General features: G+C 56.2%; 1 long non-coding RNA gene across 1 annotated transcript; it reads left to right on the forward strand.

Moving 5' to 3' along the window:
• Positions 1-7,767: 7,767 nt before the first annotated feature.
• LOC101177894 lies at positions 7,768-12,451 on the forward strand. The gene is made up of 3 exons (XR_001114076.2): positions 7,768-8,455; positions 9,030-9,107; positions 12,183-12,451. It is a non-coding gene; the product is annotated as an uncharacterized LOC101177894 (long non-coding RNA).
• The last annotated feature ends 2,175 nt before the right edge of the window (positions 12,452-14,626 follow it).

Below are 14,626 nucleotides of genomic sequence, written 5' to 3' on the forward strand. Positions count from 1 at the left end.
GCTATGCATGCCACTGCACACCTGGGCTCCAGGCCTGGCTTTGGTCCATGCCTCCCTGCCAGGAGCAATGGGAGCCGGCTGAGAGTCCCCTCACCTGGGGCACATGAGGACCTCAGTGGTCCTGGGGGCCCCAGTATCCTTTTGAGTTACAGACAAAAGCTGTGGCTCCTTCCCCAGAAAACACACAACCTGCAGATACCTGGGTGACAGCAGCGTGTAGGTCATGGCCACGGCCTCGGTCCCCACCGTGCAGCAGCAAGGCCGTCAGGGTTCTGGCTCAGGGCTGGGAGCAACCACCCTGGGACATGGGCCCAGCCTGGAGACAAGCCGCCTGGTATGACACAGACTGAGGTCCTGAGGCCGCTCGCCCATCCCCACAGCATTGCCCCCAGCCTCCTGCGGACCACCCTGGCTCCCCTGCTGCCCACAGCCTGGGCAAGGTTCACAGGCGTCCACCATGAACCCAAATCCAAACTCCCATGCCTTCCAGCTGGAAGCTGGGCAGCCCCTGCCTCCGTCCTGAGAAGGGCATGAGCCGTCTCCCCTGCACCTCAGCTCCCAACGGCCCCCTCCCTGGACGAGGCCCTCTCCTCCACCCGCTTCGGCACAGGACAGAAGATGATGTGGGCTTCAGGAATCACACACTGCAGAGGCCACCCGCCCTCCGACCTGGCCACACACCTCTCCGAGCAGCCCAGAGACACCGCAGCTTCTCATACAATGTCCTGGAGCCTTGTCAGGTGTGGGGATTCAAAATAATGTCCTCGGGTCGACCATTTCAAAGCAAACAGTGCACCACGGATTTCCCCGTGGCCTTACCTGTCCATCAGAAGCGTGACTTTGAATTGCATCGCAGATTTTAAATTTCCTTGAATAACTGCCCAGTGTCAGACGCTGTCACACGTCTTGTGCTGCCACAGCAGAATACCGTAGACTGTCATTTATAAAGGAGAGACATTTATTTGGCTCACCTTCCTGGAGGTTGGGAAGTCGAGGTGGAGGCAGCCCCTGGAGAGGGGCTTACTGCGTCCTCCCATGGCAAGAGTGAAAGAGCCGCAAACAAAAGGGGCGGAACTCACCTTCCTAACAAGCCCACTCCCACGATCACAACACCAATGCACCAGTGGCGGCAGAGCCCTCGTGACCACACCGCCTCTTCCAGGCCCCACCCCTCAGCACTGTGGCCGGCCATGGGATCCAGCTTCCACCGCGTGAGCCTCTGGGGATGCTCTCAGGCCACGGCAGGCATGCAGGTGTGTCTCATGTTCTACCAATAATCGAAGGCTCTGATGCTCCTACTGCTTATGTGATTTTTTAAAATTGTCAGGATCACAGACTATCAGGATCATTTTTTCACAATTTTCAATATTCCTTAAAGCAGTGCTTGTCACCTAGGTGGCCTCGATTCCTGTTCTTTGGGTGCAACTTGAAAGACGTGGCCGGCTCCTTACTGTGGGGTGTGAGGGCTGGTGGTGAATGATCCCTGGTCACACAGCCAGAAGGGGCAGCGCGTGGACAGGGTCTTCTGGGAGGTCTGACTGTGGCCGCAGAGCCTGGGCCAGGGAGGGGGTGGGTGTCCTCCGGTTATCTCAGGATGGCTGCACCCACCTGCACCAGCTTCCTCTCCCACCGCCCCCCCGCCAGGCCCCCATCGCCCCCACTGCCACTGCCTGCCCCCTAGCCACGTACTGCTCACCATAAGGGATTGCACTTGCCCCGTCTCCTCGTGGTGCCTGCTCTGGGCTCAGAGGGCGGCTCACACACACCTCCAGGTGCAGGCCACGCCCCTACCACAAGCCCCCCTCCCTGGATATCCCCTCCTGCCCTGTCCTCAACGGCACACTTTCCCCTTCAGTGTCTGGGTGTCTGTCTTCTCAGGAGTCTCCGAGCTGCAGCAGGACAACGGTTGGGCCTTCTGGAATAATCCTGCAGCTGGCTGGGTTCGGAGGTGCTGGGGGAGAATCACCAAGTGAGCGGAGTACATACGCGGGCCGGGCATCCCGCCCAGGACACGCACCTGTGGCCTCAGGAACCCTCTCCCTTCACAGATCCCCAGCATCATCCTCTGAGGTTGACTCTCTCTTTGCAGCTGAGGAAACTCAGGCACGGAAGTCCTATCATCTGGTCACTTCCCGGGTGACTGCCCAGTAGAGCAGATTCAAACCCGACCTCCCAGCTCCAGAGTCCAGCTTCCACTCCCTGGGCTGCGGGGAACGGGTCTTCTGTGCCAAAGTCATTTCCAGTAACAAAGTGCTCCCCCCGTTACGATCCCACCCACCTCATCTTGTAATCCCCGCCTGGGGGTGCTTTGGGAGGCCCTAAAACCAGGGCTCCCCCAGGAGAGGCACAGCCTCGGCGTCTTTGCGGACCCATTGTGACCAGTGGAGGCTCTTGACCACGAGTCGCCCGGGTTCTTGGTGTTTTGAACAAAGAATTGGATAAAATGCACAAACGAAGCAATGAAAGAGCGAAGCAAGGAAAGCACAGATTTACTGAAACGAAAGTACACTCCACAGAGCGGGAGCCAGCTGGAGCAAGCAGCTCAAGAGTGCTGGCTACAGAACTCTCTGCAGTCCAAATACCCTCTAGAGGTTTCCCATCGGTTACTTGGCCACACCCCACACAGCGCTGGCGGCCAGAGGGGACCCATCAGAGGTCCCCTCCACCCTTCATCTGTGACGCCTGCGAAGGGAGCAGCCCCATCCCTCCTGCTGCCCTCACCCACCATCAACCTGGGTGTGGATAGGTGGGGGCCTCCCCCCCACACTCAGTTTCTGGAAGCCAGCATGAATCAGCCCCAGGCTCCCTGCCTCCAGACCCCACTCTCCTGCCTCACAATGGCTTGTTTTGGAATCTTACTTATTGTTATTGTGTGTATGTGTTTGTTTTTTTTTTTTTTTTTTTTTTTGAGACAGAGTCTCGCTCTGTCTCCCTGCGCTCTGGAGTGCAGTGGCACGATCTCGGCTCACTGCTAGCTCCGCCTCCCGGGTTCCCGCCATTCTCCTGCCTCAGCCTCCCGAGTAGCTGGGACTACAGGCGCCCACCTAATTTTTTTTTTTTTTTTTTTTTGTATTTTTTAGTAGAGACGGGGTTTCATCGTGTTAGCCAGGATGGTCTCAATCTCCTGACCTTGTGATCCGCCCGCCTCGGCCTCCCAAAGTGCTGGGATTTCAGGCGTGAGCCACCACACCCGGCCCCTATTGTTTTTAAGTATTTAAGTTTCTTTTTTTTCTTTTCCAATTCTGCCTGTATTTGTGAGCCTGAGGCTGATTTTGGTGTTCTGGAAATTTAGGTTAGAACATGAGGGTTTGTAGATGGGTGTCCAGGTGGGATTTATGTGGAAAGGCTGGCGTGGTGGCTGTGGCTCAGTCTCAGCAGGGGCCCAGATGGCAGAGAGCCCCAGCACCGATCACAGGCAGGCCCGGGCCGGCCACCGCTCCCCAGGAAGAGGGGCTGCCAGCCCTGTGGGCCAGGTTGATGAGACAGCTTTCCTGTAACCAACTGGGGGGCTTAGAACACCAGACATTCATCCTGCCACGGCTGGTGGCAACCTCCTGTTCTCTGAAAACATTGTTCAAAAGGCTGATTTTGGTCTTTGGAGGCCCAAAGTCCAAAATGAAGATGCTGACAGGCTGTGCTCCTTCCAAAGTTCTAGGGGAGGCTCCATCCTGCTTCTTCCAGCTCCCGGTGGCCGCGGTCCTTCCTCAGCCCGTGGTGCATCACCCTGTCCTGCCTCCGCCTGCACACACCGCCTCCCCTCAGGCTGCTGCTCCTCTGTCTGTCTCAAATTCCCTTCATATTTTCTCATATAAAAAGATTTCTCCTGACGTGTCACTGGGTGCAGGTCTCACATGGATAATTCAGGATTGCCTCCTCGTCTCAAGATCCTTAATTACACCTGCAGAGACCGTTTCTCCAGATAAGACCCCTGCACAACTCCAGGCACCGGGGTGCCTTTGGGTGGCCACCGTTCAACCTATGATGACAAATGCTGGCCAAGCCAGTGAGCAAAGTGGTACAGGTGATTTAACCTTTCATTGAAGTCCACCGTCAGGGAGAGGGTGCATAACTCCTCACTCCCTACGTGTGGAAGAGAGGACAGTGAGGCAGGAGGAGAGAGGGCACCCTCCCGAGGAGAGAGGGGAGTGGAAATGCACCAAGGCTTGGGGTCCCGGCGGGATCCTGCACCCCAGGAAGGCACCGAGTGAGGACGGAGGAGATTGGAATCTAGCTGGGCTATAGTTCACAATGATGCATGCGTATCGGGTTAGTAGCTGTGACACATGCACCATGCAAACGGCACACGCTAATAATGGGGAAACTGGGTGGGGCGCAGGCAAACTCTCTAGACTGTCTTCTGCATTTTGATTTAACCTAAACTGTTGCAAAACATAGTCTATGAAGACTAAAAAATTGAGCCGGGTGCGATGGCTCACGCCTGTAATCCCAGCACTTTGGGAGGCCAAGGCGGGTGGATCACTTGAGGTCAAGAGTTCAAGACCAGCCTGGTCAATATGGTGAAAACCTGTCTCTACAAAAAACACAAAAATTAGCTGGGTGTGGCGGCGTGCGCCTGTAGCCCCAGCTACCGGGGAGGCTAGCGAATCAACTGAACCCAGGAGGTGGAGGCTGCAGTGAGCCGAGATTGAGCCACTATACTCCAACCTGGGCAACAGAACAAGACACCCTCCCCAACCCCGCCCAAAAAAAAAAAAAAAGACTAAAAAATAGAAAAAAAGAAGGCATGCATAGGTCAGAAGTGGAGAGAGAAGCCACAGGCACCCACATCCCCCACCCCCAACAACACACACGACCCCAGCCCCGCACCCCCAGCCCGGCGAACCCAGGCCTTGCGCCCTGCACACCCACTGTGCTCTAGGCACCCCCAGCTGTCCTCCCGAAGGCAGGGGGCACCGGCATGGTCACAGGTGTGAATGTCCACCTCCAGCCCACCTCCAAGCAGGGAGCATGGAATGACTGCTCCCAAATCCCAGAATGAGGGGTTCTGCTGCAGGGCGGGATCAGGATCCCCAAACCTCAAGCGAACTGCATGTAAGTCTACTGAGCAAGCGGTCCGCCAGGACCTGCAGGAGACCCTTGCTGCTAGGAGAAGGCGGAGGTGACTTACCCTCAGCCGCTGCAGCCGCTGGGGCTGGGTGGGGCTGGAGCAGCTGTCTCCCGTCATGCTTGATGCATCCGCCCCAAATCCAACGGCTCGTGGCAACCTCCTGTTCTCTGAAAACATTGTTCAAAGGACTGATTTTGATAAAAGGGGCTCAGGGCAGCCACTGTGAAAGAGACGTGTGTTTGTCTAAATTATTTAGAGTGAGGGAAGCGGGCTCGGGGGCAGGAGGCAATGAAGTTCCCTTCTGAATCTCATTTCAGTCGGCCAGGCTTGGAGCCGCTCGGCTGCTCCCCCAGGAACGCTTGTGGCTGCAGGCAGAAGGCTCCTCAAGCCCCCAGGAACCCCTGGGAAGAGCAGGGCCCTCCAGAGCGAGTCCCAAGCCTGTGGGAAGAGGGGGCCGAGCTGAAGGTACACAGGGCCGGGGTCAGGGGAGCTGGATCAGGCGTGAGTCTGGCCTCGCCTCTCCAATGCACCGAGATGAGGAAGTGGCCAAGAAATCCAGTCCAGAGCTTTCTTCTTAAACAGCAGATGCTGGTGAAATCGATGAATCTGTGGATTCCTAACACAGGAAATGGGCGACGCGGAGATGCTGTCTGGAGGAGGATGGGTCCCGAAACCCCTGCCCAGGCTGCCCTGAGCCCATGCCCCCTCCAACATCTCTGAACCCCACATCTCCATCCTCTCTGTCATGGCCGTTTCTGCTCCATCCCCTGCACCCCAGGACTCCAGACCCTTCCAGACGCCCATAGCGGACACCAGACAAGGCCGGGCTAGGCCAGCAGGGATCCTGGGGCTCATCAGGACCTGTCTGGCACCCACGTATCTGCCCTGCCTGGGGAAAGGCCTTTCGGGGCACCATGTGACCCAGGCTCGGACTGTAGGGCAAAGTCCAGGGGGCCTGGGATTCAGAGGCCACAAAGCTCAGGTCCTGCCATCCCAGCACCAGGCTAGGGACAGAATTGGGAAGGGGTTGGGGCGCCTCTGCTGTGCGGGCAGCCTGAGGGTTTCAGGAAAAGAAACAAGGTGAGGAGCAGATACCTGGATCCCACGGAAATGGTTGCAGAGTCAGCCCTTGCCAGATGCCTCACTCCTCACGCCTCACCTCCTGTATCCTCACTCCTCAGCTTCTCACCTCCTCACTCTTCACCTCCTCTCCTCCTCACTCCTCACCTCCTCTCCTCCTCACTCCTCACGTCCTCACTCCTCACCTCCTCACTCCTCACTCCTCACCTCCTCACTCCTCACTCCTCACCTCCTCACTCCTCACCTCCTCTCCTCCTCACTCCTCACCTCCTCACATCCTCACATCCTCTCTCCTCACTCCTCACCTCCTCACTCCTCACTCCTCACCTCCTCACATCCTCTCTCCTCACTCCTCACCTCCTCACTCTCACTCCTCATCTCCTCACATCCTCACTTCCTCACTCCTCACCTCCTCACTCCTCACTCCTCACCTCCTCACATCCTCTTCCTCACTCCTCACCTCCTCACTCCTCACTCCTCATCTCCTCACATCCTCTCTCCTCACTCCTCACCTCCTCACTCCTCACCTCCTCGCCTCCTCACTCTTCACCTCCTAACCTCCTCATTCCTCACCTCCTCATTCCTCACCTCCTCCTCACTCCTCACCTCCTCACTCCTCACCTCCTCACTCTTCACTCCTCACCTCCTCACCTCCTCACTCCTCACCTTCTCACTCCTCACCTCCTCATATCCTCTCCTCACTCCTCACCTCCTCACTCCTCACCTTCTCACTCCTCACCTCCTCACTCCTCACCTCCTCACTCCTCACCTCCTCACATCCTCTCTTCACTCCTCACCTCCTCACTCTTCACTCCTCACCTCCTCACTCCTCACCTTCTCACTCCTCACCTCCTCATATCCTCTCCTCACTCCTCACCTCCTCACTCCTCACCTCCTCACTCCTCACCTCCTCATATCCTCTCCTCACTCCTCACCTCCTCGCTCCTCACTCCTCACCTTCTTACCTCCTCAACTTCTCTCCTCCTCACCTCCTCACCTCCTCAACTCCTCACTCCTCACCTCCTCACTCTTCACTCCTCACCTCCGCACCTCCTCACTCCTCACCTCTTACCTCCTCATTCCTCACCTCTCACCTCCTCACTCCTCATTCCTCACTCCTCACCTCCTCACATCCTCTCCTCACTCCTCACCTCCTCACTCCTCACTCCTCACCTTCTTACCTCCTCACCTCCTCACTCCTCACCTCTTACCTCCTCATTCCTCACCTCCTCACTCCTCATTCCTCACTCCTCACCTCCTCACTCCTCACCTTCTTACCTCCTCAACTTCTCTCCTCCTCACCTCCTCACCTCCTCAACTCCTCACTCCTCACCTCCTCACTCCTCACCTCCTCACCTTCCTCACCCTCCTCTCCTCCTCACCCTCGGCCGCTATTTTCTGCAGAGCCTGGGCTTCACTCTGCGGCTCCTAGCTTGCCTTGTTCTTAGTCAACAGTGAACCCCAGGCCAGCTGCAGCACCTCATATTGTGATGTAACTCGGGCAAGGGCTACACAGAGCTTTTACCATGCTTCCTGTCACTGAGAGCAAAACAGAGCTGTGGGGGTCTCGGCTTCCCCCACTACACAGCGGCTTCCCCCACTACACAGCAGCTTCCCCCACTGCACAGCAGCTTCCAAGCTGCAGGGAGAGCGGGAGTGCACGGGCACCAAACTGTGCCTCTTGGGGGTGTTGCAGCGGATTTTTAAACAAATATTTTCCTCTCCTTTATTCTAGGTCCTGGAAGAACTGTGCCTCACCTCCGTCTCCCTGCCTCTGTCTGCTCCCTCTACTCCCCAGGCCTTGCTGTCAGCACCTGCAACAGAGCTGTCCCTGCTGTGGTCTGGAGAAAGTTCCAGCCAGGCCCTCTGTGGTGCATCTATCCCTTGGGGTGGGGCATCCAGGGTATTGAATCTACAAAAATGCATCCATTTCACTTCCAAGTCAGCTCTGTGCACACCAAGCTGTGTGCAGGATAGGCTACCCTAGAGAGCCTGGGTACCCACGCAGCCTTCCACGAAGCCCCACCTATATGGCTGCTGCGGGTTCTCCTCATCCTGTGCTCACCGGGAAGGCTGGCAGATCCACACCAGAAACCATGGGCTGGGGAGAAGCAGGGCCTTGGTGCTATAGAGATCTGCCCAAGCATTCTTCTGCAAGCCCCAAGAGAGAGGAGTGAGCAAGCCTCAGGGGCGTGACAGGTGCTCAGGAGAGAGCAGGACACACACAGAACCTGGAGAGAGCCAGAGGAGGGACCGGCTGCAGAGAAGCCCATCGCCTGCCAGCACTGACGTGGACGTTGGGACAAGGTCAACCCCCAGCCCAGGGCTCCTCCTGCTGCTCTCAGCCTGGCCTGCTGTGCACCGTTCAGCTGGGCAGGGCTGCAGATGTGCCCTGTGTGCTTGTGCTCCAGCCGCACCAGCCCTGGCTCCCAGTGCTCACTGGGTCCCCACTGCAGCAATGGAGCAGTGAGGAGACCAGTTTGGAGCCATCTAGACCCACCCCGCCCTGCGGCGTCTCAATTGCATGCTGAATTGGGCACATTCTGCAAACTCTATGAGCCTCGGTTTCCTCGCCTGTACAATGGGGATAGCAGGATTCCTGGGGACAGCCCAAGGCGTACCTGTCCTTCAGTAAATGCTGGTAAACAGCATAAAATAGAGCTGGGAAAGATTAAAAAAACAGAGCCAGCATCCAGAGCAGGGCCTGCCCGTCGTTGGTGTTTATGTCGCCGTAGCAGCGACCAGGCAGGTAGGTGACTTGCTCCTGGGGGCAGGCCCCTGTTGAATGACCTCCCAGGACGAAGAGCAGATCCCACCCCCTTAGTCCCCAGAACTCCTCACCTTGCAGCCCACTCCTCACACCAGGTCCTCTTCCCTGCAGGTTTCTGCTGGTGCCCCAGCCCTGCAGATTCCTCACTCCCACGCCTCAGCCTGAGAATCCTTCCTCCGGAAACACAAGGTGAGCACCTGTGACATGCAGATTCCCCAGGGTCTTTTCCTCATCAGCCCCATGCCCGATGCTGTTGTTCGCCTCTCTACAGGTGGGAAATGGAGACCCAGAGTGGTCAGGAGGCAGCTCCAGGGAGACAGAGTTCCAAGCCACACTTGTGCCTGTCTGTCTCCAAAACCCAGGTGGCCTTTCCAGGGCGAAGGTGTCTGAGTGTCCCTGAGGCCCAGCAGGTGGCTGTGTCAGGAGATCTGAGCAGCCCTGGCCCTGGTGTAAAGAAAGCCTGGGACTCTATCGCCAGAACCTAAGGGGTAGGTCATTGGCAGAGGCAGGGGCAGGCACAGCACAGAGAGGCGGCCCAGAGGCACCTGACACTTAGGAGCGTGGATGCTGACTCTGCTGGGGGCTTTGCCCCTGAGTGAAAGTCACTAAGCCATTGTCATGTTCTAAAGCATACATCTCAGAATCTCAGGGTCTGCAGAAGACTTTGGGGACCTCAGTTCCCCGCCCTCCCATGCTTCCCCCCGAGCTGGAGCCCCACCTCCCCACCTCCCTACCTCCCCATTGTCCTCGGAGTCCCCGGCTGGCCTCTCTTAGTCCCTTGGGAAGTTCACAACATTTGCAGTCCCATATCCCGGAACAAGCAGCTGGGCCTGTCCCTGGGGCGGTGGGACGTACGCTGCCTCCACAGCTGCAGGACGGGATCCGGGTTCCCGGGTGTCCGCCCTTCTCTGAAGAATATATACCCATCCTGGTGAAACCATAAAATCCTCACCATACGGCCGGGCGTGGTGGCTCACGCCTGTAATGCCAGCACTTTGGGAGGCCGAGGCGGGTGGATCACGAAGTCAGGAAATCGAGACCATCCTGGCTAACATGGTGAAACCCCGTCTCTACTAAAAATACAAAAAATTAGCCGGCCGTGGTGGCGGGCGCCTGTAGTCCCAGCTACTCAGGAGGCTGAGGCAGGAGAATGGCGTGAACCCGGGAGGCGGAGCTCGCAGTGAGCAGAGATCGCGCCACTGCATTCCAGCCTGGGCGACAGAGCGAGATTCTGTCTCAAAAAAAAAAAAAAAAAAAAATCCTCACCACGACAATGCTGATGGCAGCCGTGGGCCACTGAGCCGTTTCTCGATTCCCCGTGCCCACATTTGGCCCAGAGTATTACACCTAATCCTTCCCGCAGTGTGTGCGGTTGGTATGAGCCCCATGTCACGGATAAGAGGCACAGAGGCAGAGTGCTGGTAGCCTGTGCCCTGGTGGCAGCCCAGGGTTCCCTGGTCGTCCTGATGCCAAAGCTCACCAGCTTCCCTGTGCTGTCCCCTCTCAGAAAGCCGCCTGCAGTGCGCCTGTGGGGGCGGGGGGGTGGCGCATGTGTGCCTGGGAAACATGCCTGTGCCGCTGTAGATGACATCGGACTCGCCCCCTCCTGCAGGAGGCAGCCTGGGGCTTCTGGCTCATCTCTATTCTGGCTGGCAGGAGCCAGCCCTTGTCAAAGCTGTCTCGGCCGCTAGAGCTGGGCTTCAGGTGTGAGCCCATGCCTAGGACATGGGCAAGTCCACAGCGGAGCCAGTGCATGCCGGGCCTCAGAGCCTCCTGTGTGATGGGAGCCCTCACCTGCTCTGAGAGTGGCGCAGCTCTCAGGAGGGGTCACCTCTGCCTTAGGCTCAGCTCAGCCAGACAGGCTAGCCTCTTACACTGCACACAGTAGGTGCTCAAGAGGGAGTTTTTGGTAATAAATTAATGAAGGAAGGAGGAAGAGAAAGGAATACAGGGGAGGAAGGAAGGGAGGGAGGGAGAAAAGGAGGAAGGGAGGGAGGGGAAAGAAGGGAGGGAGGGAGGGAGAAAGGGAGGAAGGGAGGAGAGAGGGAGGGAGGAAGGGAGGGAGGGAGGAGGAAAGAAGGGAGGGAAGAAGGGAGGGAGGGAGGGATGATGGGAAGGAGGGAGGGAGGGAGGGAGAAAGGAAGGGACAGAGGCGGGGGGGAGGGAGTGAGAGAGGAAGGGAGGAGGGAGGGAGGAGGGAGGAAGGGAGGGAGAGAGGAAGGGAGGAGGGAGGGAGGGAGGGAGGAAGGGAGGAAATGCTCTTTGTCCCAGCAGCCTGCTCTGAGCAAGGCCCTGGAAGCCACACATCTCTGCTCTGTGGCTCTGGGCGCGCTGGGTCCATGGAGGTCCACAAGGGCTCAGCAGGGTGTCCTGGAACCACAAGAACAGGATGGAGGCTGTGACCAGGGCAGAGGCCCCTTGGACAGTGACCCTGAGGCAGCTCTCCAGGGACACAGGGTCAGGACGGGGGTCGGGATGAAGGAGGCAGTGCAGACAGGAAAGCTGGCCTGGACCCAGCCCCCTGCACATCAGTGCAGCTGCAACCCCCGGCCTCCACCTCCCCACAGCCCTCCTGTGCTGCAGGCTCCGAGATCACGGCCTTCCCCACAGCCACGTGACAGGGCCCTGGTACTGGGGAAAAGAGCGGCAGCAGCATTACATGTGCAATTGGGAAAATTATGGACATTATTGATATTTATAAAAAGACAATTTTTTCCAATCCCATGTCGATGAAGAGCCACGGGTCACTTTTTCCTGTGCCTGGAGTCTCTTCTGCAATGGAAGACGGCAAGGATCCTTGGAGAGCCGCCGACTCCACATCCTAGGGAGGAAATAGCTGGAAACACCTAGAACATCCTGTTTTTGCCAGAAAGCAAGGATGCTTTCCAGACACCAGGGTTTGTTCCAGAAGGACAAAGCATCCTGCTTGAAGGCTCTCCCTCCTGCCAAGTTATAATAATCTGAGCACAAAAACAATAATAATTACAACACTGGTTAATTAAATCAGTTGAGTTTCAGAAGGTCTCTCGGTCCGTAAGGCTCCTCACAGGAGGAAAGTTAACACACAGCGTGCCACCCCTCATGGTGCGGGCTGCAGACTTCCTCCCTAGGGAGAGAACAAGGCCAGGGCTGCCCTGCCGGACACAACCCAGGCCCAGCCGTGAAGGTGCTCCAGGAGCCTGTTCCGGCCTGTGCCACATCCAGGCTTGGATGGGGCTGGAGATACTGGCCTTGCATCCTTTCACTCCTCTCCACTCCCCGTAGGCTGGACCTGCACCTGCCAGGTGGCCATGGCCTTGGTGTGGGAGCAACATGGGGAGACCTGGGTTCCTGAGTGGCCATGACCATCAACCTAAAGCAATCAGTTCAGGATTGTTATGTGGGAGCAACAATTGTCCAGCTCCTTCAAGCTGCTGCATCCAGGGTTCTCTTCATTCCATTATGGATATAGCCTAAGAAATGGTGACAGTAAAGGGTCTCATACAACATGTCCCATTTTTATTAATTTTAATAAACAGGGGAAATTGAATATACATGGGTAGTTCATTTGTTGAACTAAGCTTCTATCTGCTTATAAAGGTTGGATATACATTTACTTTTCTGTCTAAGAGGAGAAGAGCGTTTGCAGGAAACTGAGACAGCAGTGTCTGTGTTAAGAGTAGGAAGGCAGGGCCTGCTCCAGAACCTGCCCCCACATCCCAGAGACCACGGTGCCCCCAGGGTGGCCTGCCCGAGCCCATATCCCAAAAGGCAGAGCTTGTTCACAGGCTCCGTCCTTCAGCACCCAAGACAAGATACCTGCCAGTGCTAATGACCGGTCCACGTATAACAGTCTGGGCCAGGGAACCCCAAGGAGGAAAACCCCAAGGCACTCCTGTGGACTGAAGGTTTGCATCCCCACCAGATCCCCTGTGGGATAGTGTATTGGTCCGTTCTCACACTGCCAATAAAGACATACCTGAGACTGGGTAAGTTATTAAAAAAAAAAAAAAAAAAGGCTTAATTGACTCATACTTCCATATGGCTCGGGGGGCCTTGGAAAACTTGCAATCATGGCAGAGGGGGAAGCAAACACATCCTTCTTCACATGGCAGCAGTAAGGAGAAGTGTGGAGCAAAAGAGGGGAAAGCCCCTTATAAAACCATCAAATCTCCTGAGAGCTCAGTCACTATCACGAGAACAGCATGAAGGTAACCGCCCCCATGATTCAGTTGCCTTCCACTGGGTCCCTCCCACGTGACATGGGGATTATGGGAACTATAATTAAAGATGAGATTTGGGTGGGGACACAGCCAAACCATATCACATGTCTTGAGAGGTGAGGACTTTGGGAGGTGATTAGGGTCAGATGAGGTCCTGAGGGTGAGACCCCACAGTGGTCCCTTATGAGAAGAGATTCCAGGGACACAGCCTCTCTCCACCATGTGAGGACACAGCAAAACGGCCCTGTCTGCAAATCAGGAAGGGAGCCCTCACCAGACACCAAATCTTCCAGCCCCTTGCTCTTGGACTTCCCAGCCTCCAGAACTGTGAGAAATAAAGAGCTATTATTTAAGGTCCCCGGCTGTGGTATTCTTACAGCAGCCCAAAGTGACTCAGACAGACACACATCCTAAAGAAAACACCAGGGTGCAAAACAGAGAAAGATGAGAGCCCAAAGAGTCTGTCAGCATAAGCCGTGAACTTGAACAATGAAGGGAAGCTCAGCTGCACAGGGGCTGCAGATTTGGGAGACACTCCAGGTCCATGTCATGTTCTCCAGACTCCACGGACACCCTGCAGGACCAGAGGAGGTGTCAGTGAAGGCAGGTGTTACTGTAACACCAGAATGTCACCCAGGAGTGGTGGCTCCAGGAGATAGGAGGACAGGGAGGCAGAGGGGGAGGCGGGCAGAAGGGGAAGGAGGGAACAAAGAACAGATAAGACAATGAAACGAAAATTAACAGGCCATTATGTCACCGGATTTTTAGGCTTGAAATCCAAAACCGTGTGTTCTGCTTTTTGAAGCGTTGAAAGCAATAAGGAGATAAATAGATTACTTCCATGATTTTAACTGAATGTTTAGAAGAGTTTGATTGTAATCAATGTTTACATGTCTGGGGAAATGTAACTGTTGAATTCCTGTTTTGATGTATTAGTCATGTAAGCCCTGTGTAAATATTTAGAGAAATGATGGCTGTTCGATGTCTTCAAGGAGTATTTGTCATTTATAGATTCAGAGAAGTGAGGCAGAGGAAAGGCCCCTCCTGGACACCCAGGTCCCTTGGCTTGAAGATTTCCCGGCTGAGTGAACCCACACCGCCCACCCTGTCCCACTGTTCTCCTGCTTGCAGCACCCCCAGAAAGCTCTTCCTTGGCACCAGCCCCCACTCAGCCAGGTGGAGACCCTGCCGGAGCCTTGACCCCTGCCCTCACCCTCACTGCCTCCAGCCCCCCACGCAGGGCTGGGCACCTTGAGGTCAGTGAGAGTGCTGGGCACTGAAGCCCTACAGCGAAAAGTGATGTCTGAGTGGACGAATGAGTGATTGACAGAACCCTAGAACGTGGACTTTGTAAAGCAAAGAAGTGGCCTGGTGATGCCCCCACGCTGGTCTACACCTTCCTCACCATCCCCATCAGAATCCCAGCTGACTTTGTTGCAGACAGATGGGGACAGAATCATTCTAGAACACATGTGGAAACACACTGGCCCAGAAGAGCCAAGGGAA

This window comes from Nomascus leucogenys, chromosome 20, assembly GCF_006542625.1.
Source record: "Nomascus leucogenys isolate Asia chromosome 20, Asia_NLE_v1, whole genome shotgun sequence".
Classification (NCBI taxonomy): domain Eukaryota; kingdom Metazoa; phylum Chordata; class Mammalia; order Primates; family Hylobatidae; genus Nomascus; species Nomascus leucogenys.